This window comes from Elephantulus edwardii, unplaced genomic scaffold (assembly GCF_000299155.1).
Source record: "Elephantulus edwardii isolate Elephantulus edwardi_28Jun2011 unplaced genomic scaffold, EleEdw1.0 scaffold00017, whole genome shotgun sequence".
Taxonomy (NCBI): domain Eukaryota; kingdom Metazoa; phylum Chordata; class Mammalia; order Macroscelidea; family Macroscelididae; genus Elephantulus; species Elephantulus edwardii.
The window spans coordinates 5019859-5027773 of record NW_006399767.1 but is presented as its reverse complement, the minus strand read 5'-3'; the positions used below and the strand labels follow the sequence as shown (position 1 = coordinate 5027773).

Sequence of the window (7915 nt, the reverse complement as noted above, 5' to 3'; positions counted from 1 at the left end):
AGAGAGAGATATTTGAATGGTAAACAGACATATGAAAAAAATGCTCAAAATCACTGGCAATAAGAGAGACGCAAATCAAAACCACAATTAGCTACCATCTCACTCCAGTAACAGTGGCAAAGTTTAACAGGGCATCAAGTAATAAATGTGGAAGAGGAGGCGGCAAGAAATGAACTCTTGTACATTGTTGGTGGGATTGTAAAATGGTTCAACCATTCTGGAAGGCAATTTGGCCCTTCCTCAAAAAACTGAACATAGAAATTCCAGATGACCCAACTATTCCACTACTTGGAATATACCCTGAAAAAAATGAGAACTAAGGCACAAATGGAGATTTTTATACCAATGTTCATAGTAGCATTACTCACCAATTCAAGAACATAGAAACAGCCCAAATGTTGAACCACAAACAAACAGATTGTGAAATTATGGTACATTCACACAATGGAATACTATGCGGCACACATAAGCAATGATTTTGTAAATTATTACCTAACCTGGGAGTGACTGGAGAGCTTTATGCTGAGTGAACTAACTGCCACTACAGTGGGTTTGTGGAGGCTATAAATCTCATAGGAGGTGTTCTATCTCTCCTCTATAGAGGTGCTGTTGGACTTGAACCACCTGCCTTTGAATTGGTGGTGCAACTTCTTACCACTATGCTGTAAAAGTTAACAATAAGATAGAGTCAATTTTTTTTTTTTCAAATTTTGATACACCGAGGAACTTTTTTCTTTAGGAGATTCCAATCATTGATGTTATCATCTCTTGGTTGTGCATTTCTGGCTGTGCTTGCCAGACTCTTCATATCATAGACTAAGCCTTCTAAATTTAGTCTCATTTTGTATTTTATGACCTTTAAGGTTTGGGGCTTTATCTTTAGGTCTTTAATCCATCTTTAATCCATCTTGAGTTGATTTTTATGTATGATGTGAGATGTAGATCCTGCTTTAGATTTCTGCAGGTAGAAGTCCAGTTTTTATGAGCATTATTTGTTGAAGCAGAACCCACGGAGCCTAGAGGGGGCACCCGGATTTGAACCGGGGACCTCTTGATCTGCAGTCAAATGCTCTACCACTGAGCTAAACCCTCACTACCAACAGAGTGTGAAAACTAGAGAACAATATCATTGATTTCACATGCAAGCACAATTCTACTGAATATTTTCCAAAAATGACTGGAACAGCACATCAGCAGAAAACTGCCAGAAGTGCAGGCTGAGTTTAGAAGGGGTTGTGGTACTAGAGATATTGTAGCTGATGTTAGATGGATCTTAGCTGAAAGCAAGGAATACCAGAGGAATGCATATCTATGTTTCATTGACTATGCAAAGGCGTTTGACTGTGTGGATCATAACAAACTGTAGCTGACTCTGAGGAGATTGGGAATCCCAGAACACTTGATTGTGCTAATGAGAAACCTATACTTGGACCAAGAGGCAGTCATCGGAACAGAGCAAGGAAACATTGCATGGTTCAAAATTGGGAAGGGTGTATGCCAAGGATGTGTCCTGTGTCCATACCTTTTCAACCTGTATGCAGAACATATTATCTGGGAGGCTGGGCTTTCTGAGGAGCAGTGTGGGGTCTGGATTGGTGGCAGGTCTATTGACAATCTGTGTTATGCAGATGACACAACCCTGCTTGCTGAAACTGAAGAGGACCTGAAGCACTTGCTGCAGAGGGTCAAGGACTGCAGCCTCCAATATGGATTGAGGCTCAATGTCAAGAAGACAATATTCTCACCACTGGACCAATTGGCAGCATCAGGATGAATGGTGAAGAGATTGAGATTGTTCACAGCTTTAGTTTGCTTGGCTCCACAGTTAACACTCTTGGCACCAGTAGCCAGGAAATTAAAAGACATATTGCCATGGGAAAGTCTGCTGTTAGGGACCTCTCCAAAGTACTGAAGAGCAGTGGTGTCTCTCTGGAGACTAAGGTGCGTCTGATACAGGCCATAGTCTTTGTATCACTTGTTATGCATCAAAGAGTTGGACAATGACTAAGGAGGATAGAAGAATTGATGCCTTTGAGTTGTGGTGCTGGAGAAGAGTACTGAGGGTACAATGGACTGCTAGGAAAACAAACAGGTTCATCCTGGAAAGGGTTTAACTGGGCAGCTCCTTGGAGGCAAGGATTCTGAGGCTCCGTCTGACATACTTTGGACATGTTGTAAGGAGAGACCAGTCCTTGGAGAAGGACATCATGCTTGATAAGGGTGGAGGGACAGCATAGGAAGGGAAGGCCCTCTATGAGGTAGATTGATTCAGTGACTGGAGCAATGAGGATGGGAGTGTCAGAGACAGTGCAATTGGCACAGGACAAAGCAGAGTTTAGGGCTCTTGTACATAGGGTCGCTATGAGTCGCAAGCAACTCAATGGCACATAACAACAACAACAACATTTGTTGAAAATGTGTTTTTCCCCATTCAATAAAATTTGTTTCCTTGTCAAACACCAGCAGATTGTAGATAGAGCGGTTAATTTCTGGATTTTCTTTTCAGTTCCATTGTTCTATATGCCTGTCATTGTACCAGGACCATGCTGTTTTGGTTATTACACCTGTGAAGTAGGTTTTTTGTTTTTTTTTTTGAAGTAGGTTTTAAGATCAGGGAGTGCTATGCCTTTTAAACTTCATTCTTGTTTTTCAGAAGTGCTACGCTTATTTGAAGTCTCTTTCCTTGCCAAATAAAGTTGCCAGTTGCTCCTTCTATCTTTCTGAAAAAAAAGTTGTTATCTGTATTGTGATTACATTGAACATACAGGTTGCTTTTGGTTGGATTGACATTTTCACTATATTAAGTCTTCCAATCCATGAACAGGGAACATTTTTCCATTTGTTTAGATCTCTTATTTTTTGTGGGGTTTCCCCCCCTTTTCTGTATTGTTTTGTAGTTTTGAAGGAGGAGGAAATGATTGAGATGAGTCATTGAGAGTAGCTGGGAGGAGGTTGTCAAATTTATTTATTTACTCTGAGGAGATTACAAGTGTGTTTCAGTGTTATTTGTTAGCTATATATGTGTTTTGTATGTTTCATTTTATATTTAAAATATCAAAATAAGATTTAATTCATGTTTTCTCTGAGTTGTTAAAAGAGAAAATAAGTTCAGAAAACAGTAGAAATTATGATTATTAACTTATGATTATTATGATTCCGGTGGTGGAGCCTGTAGAGTTACGCTGCCATTTAAAGGCTGCGTCCTCTGGTGAATAGAGATTGTTAGCTCCTCAGCAGTAGAAAGATGGGTGATCTTTTTCTGTGCAACTCACAGCCTTATAAACTCACTGGAAGGTCAGTTCTGAGTGGGAACTGTTTAGATAGTAATAAGAGAAAGAATTTAATATCACATTTTAGAAGAATAAAGCACAATATTAATATCCACAGTGTTAAGAAGGGTGTACACACAAATAGCTAAGAGACTATAAGAGATAGTCTCATGTCTGGGACTTCCCCCTTACCTCCTATTTCTCATCATAATTTTCTTACACTGATGAGCAAGGAAAGCTTTTTCTGCAGCTAGTATTGGGGAATTCCTCCAAGTTCAAGAAAATATAGTTATATGTCAAATGTTGAGGCCAGTCACCCACCAACATGAACCCTGAAATACTGGGAATTTCTAAGGATATTATAATAGTTCTCAAGCCCAGCTCAGCTTCACTGATGAATAGAAAGTGAGCATCTGATTAATCTATGCAGTCTCCGAAGCAGGACCACATGATGTGTGTACAACAACTTTGCAGAGAAAGTCATCTTCACATGCCAGCAGGGAATAGGAAACATTTAAGGTGGTTATTACCAGAAACATGAAACTGAGCCAGTGCCAGAATATGCTAGAGTGGTTTTAGTTCAGCAGCAGTGAAACTTGATGTTTTATATGTTGCGCTAATATTGTGGTTAAAAACAATAATCTTACTAACTCATAGTGATTATTTAAGACATTCTATTTTCTTAAGTAAAATGCAGATGATTATTTTGTATTGTGTTGCACTACAAGCTGAGTGTACTGCTAATGAATGGGTTCTAATCCATTCATTTTGTGGGCAAGACATAACTGTCTCTGCTCCTTTTGAAGAATTTTCAATGGAAAGTCACCATGAGAAGTAATCAACTTGACAGCAATTAGTTTTCCTAAAACTCATTGGGTGGTTTTATGGATTGTTGTCAACTCTCTCATATCCCTCTGTTTGAATATCAATGATTAGATTAAAACATCCTGAAAGCTACACCACTCTCTGAGAATCCATTCTGAGTCATGGTATGTGAAGTCCTCTACATCAGAGCATAAACAATAAGGAAACTAAATTTCGTCTTTATTTCTTATAGTGTGCAACATATACTACAGTATCTTTGGAAAACAGAATGCAACTATTAGATTTGCACTGGTTTGATTTGAGAAATCAATCAAAACAAAGTAGAGGAAAACTTAGGAGGGTAAAAAAACAAATTAAGGTTAAAATATTAACCCTTGTTTCTTAAAACTTCCCCAGATAATTCTGGTAAATTTCTTGGGCTACATTTATAGTTTTGTTGTTTTGTGCCATTAAGTCAGAAAAGACTCATAGTTAACCTTCTAACAGGCTTTCAGAGACAATAAATAACGCAGAAGGAAACTGTGCATCTTTCTCCTGCAGAGCAGCTGGTGGATTCAAATTGAGTGCCTTTGGAAAACGAAAGGTAACCAATAGATTTCTAGTGGTTTGATTTGAGTAATTATTCAAAACAAAGTAGATAAAACTCAGGGGGGTAAGAAACCAAACTAAGATGAAAAAAATAATCTTGCTTCTCATGCTGTATCCAGAGGATTCTGGTAAATTTCTTAGCTCCATTCATATGATTGCTGTTGTGTGCCATCAGGTCAGAAGGGACACATGACAGGAGAAAATTGTCCAACTTTCTCTTACAGAGCAACTGATAGACTCAAACTGAAATCCCAGAAGACTTAATTGTGCACATGCAAAAACTATACTTGGACCAGAAAGCAGTCCTCAGAGCAGGGAAACACTGTATGGTTCAAAATCAGGAAAAGGGTACATCAGGGATGCATCCTATCTCCATACCTTTTCAATCTACCTGAGGAAGAGTTCAACTGGGAGGCTGGGCTCTGTGAGAAGTACTGTGGCATCAGGACGGGAGGAAGACTCATAAACAACTCTAATTATGCAGATGACACAATCTAACATGCTGAAACTGGGGAGAACCTGAGGTGTTTGCTGCAGAAAGTCAGGGACTGCAGTCTTCAACATGGATTGAAGCTCATTATCCAGAAAAACAAAAGATTCTCAATTACTGAGTCAATTGGCTGCATCATGATTAACAGAGAATAGACTGAGATTGTTAACAATTGTTACTTGCTTGGTTCCACAATCATCACTTTTGACACTAGCAGTCAGGAAATCAAAGGATGAATTGCATTGGGAAAATCTGCTGTCAGGAACCTCTCCAATGAAGAGCAACAATGTCAGTATGAATACTAAGGTGCACCTGATCCAGGCCATTGTCTTTGTACTTACTTGCTATACATCAGAAACCTTGAAAATGACTAAGAATGACAGAAGAAAATTTGACTCCTTTGATTTATGGCACTGGAGAAGAGTATTGAACCATCAAGAGAACAAATAGGTCAGTACTGACAATGGTGAAACCAAGCTGCTCTTTGGAGACAACAAGGATTTTGAAGCTCTATCTCACATACTTTGGGCCTCTTGCCAGGAGGGACTAATCCATGGAGAAGGATGTCATGCTTTGAAGGGTAGTGGGACAATGCAGGATAGAAAGATCCTGGATGAGATGAATTGACTCAGTAACTTGGGTAACAGGAGTAGGCATTTCAGAGATGGTGAGACCAGCTCAAGATAGGACAGAGTTCAGAGCTACTGTGCATAGGGTAACTATGAGTCACAGGTTACTAGACAACACATAACAACAACGAAACACCTGTTCATTTATCAATAACCTTGACCTGGATCTTGATTCTCATTGATACCTGGGTACATTTCTTTCTAAATATAATGATGTACCTTTTCTACTTGAATGGACTTTCATTTTATCAACCATTGAAACATTTTCCCCTCATTTTTTGTGTCATCTTTGATCTCTTTCTTCCCCCTGACAAACCAAAAGAATCACTGTCATTAAGTCAAATGCAAATACATTTTTGCTTCACTGGCTCATTTCCTAATACTGCTCACATCCTTTTGGCAATCCTTCTGTAACAATCCCACCTCACTTCAGTAACTCAAACCCAAACTTTGAGATGTCTTCTAAAGAACCCTGTCTACATCAACATTCCAGGTCACCCAAAATAATCCAGAGAACTGTGAGACCAATCAAAATATTACAATGCTGTGTTGTTGTTGTTGTTGTTGTTGTTGTTATTTCATTGTTTACTCACAGACTTTATTTACAGTTGTGGTACCAAGAGTGGTGTTTCAGTTCAGCAAGCAACTTTTCCCTCCATCATCAAAAGCAAGAACAGCAAAACCTTTAACTGTAGCCTTTTTTACCTCAAGGCTCCTCTGATTACACCTTGCCATCCATGGTTTATCCACAGCAGTACCACAGTCTCTCAATCACTGTCACCAGGATCTTGCCACCAGGATCTCGCTCCAGTTTCCCTCAAGTCTTGCTGCCCATTATGGGTCGCGTTCTTTGTCTTTTAGTCTAGTCCCACAGCTGATGATGAATTACAAGACCATGTTTTTGCAGTTAGGGTAGCTGGAGACCAGAGGAGGCTAAGGTAATGGCTAAAAAGAACAACTTTAGGCTAACACTACACTTGTGTTTTCAATCTCTTGAGATTGTTTTGTCCTTACACAAAGCATGAAATGCCTCCCTATAAGAATATTTCATGACTGTGGGTTCTAAATTTCTTTGAAATTAGGGGTCTTCACTATTTGTTTCTAATCTATCTTTCTGCCTTTATCTCCCATGACAATAATGAGCTTAAGCACAGCAGATTGTGAGGATGGCACAATGACTTTCTGTTGTACGTACAGTCACTATGAGTCAGAGTCAATTCAATGATACTTAACAATGATTGCATTTCTCAATATATCTGCTTTATCTAAATTTCTTATTTTTTCCCAATTACACCATAATTTTTCTTGCTTTTGATTATGTCAGTTTATCTTTACTTATAGAATATTTTTCTTTGTGGTTTTTAAATCTCTCATGAATTCTACAGCCATCATATGCACATTACAAATGATAGGAAATATATGAATATATATTTATAACAAATAATATAATCCTTATAGTGCAAAATAATTTGTTGGTTTTCTAATTCTGTAAGAATATGTTCTTTTATTTAATAAATCCATAGAATGTTGTCATTGTTAGGTGCTGCTACTTGAGGCTTAAATTGGTTTTTTATTTCTCTCAACTTGAGAAATGAAGAGCGAATTCTTCCTTTTTTACTCTCTGATTCCAGCTCTCTGCACATTCATCATAATACTTTGCTTTGTCTTTTGGACCTGCCCTTTGCAATTTTCTGTTAATCTCATTTTCTTCAGCATCTTTCCCCCTGTGTTTTGGCTTCTAAATGCTCTAAGGTAGTTTTCAGAGTCTCTTTTGACATTCAGTTAGATGTTTTCTTTCCCCTCTCTCTTTGTAATGACTTTTTTTTTTAATAACCTTTTGCTCTCTTCATGGATGATATCCTTGATGTCAACCTACAACTCATCTGGTCTTCTATCATTGCTGCTCATTGCTTCAAATATATTCATAATATGATTTTAAAATTCAGGTGGAACAGACTTGAGATGATATTTTGGCTTTCATGGACTTGTTTTCATTTTCTTTGGCCTCAATTTGAACTTGTACATGAGTAATTGTCCTGTTTTGCAGTCTGGCCCTGGCCAACATTTGACTACAAATCAAAACTATTTTTAGAATTGAAATCCCACATGGCCCA

General features: G+C 38.3%; 1 non-coding gene across 1 annotated transcript; it reads right to left on the bottom strand.

The window, feature by feature from the left end:
* Positions 1–1020: 1020 nt before the first annotated feature.
* On the bottom strand, positions 1021–1092 carry TRNAC-GCA. The gene has a single exon. It is a non-coding gene; the product is annotated as a tRNA-Cys (tRNA).
* Positions 1093–7915: the final 6823 nt, after the last annotated feature.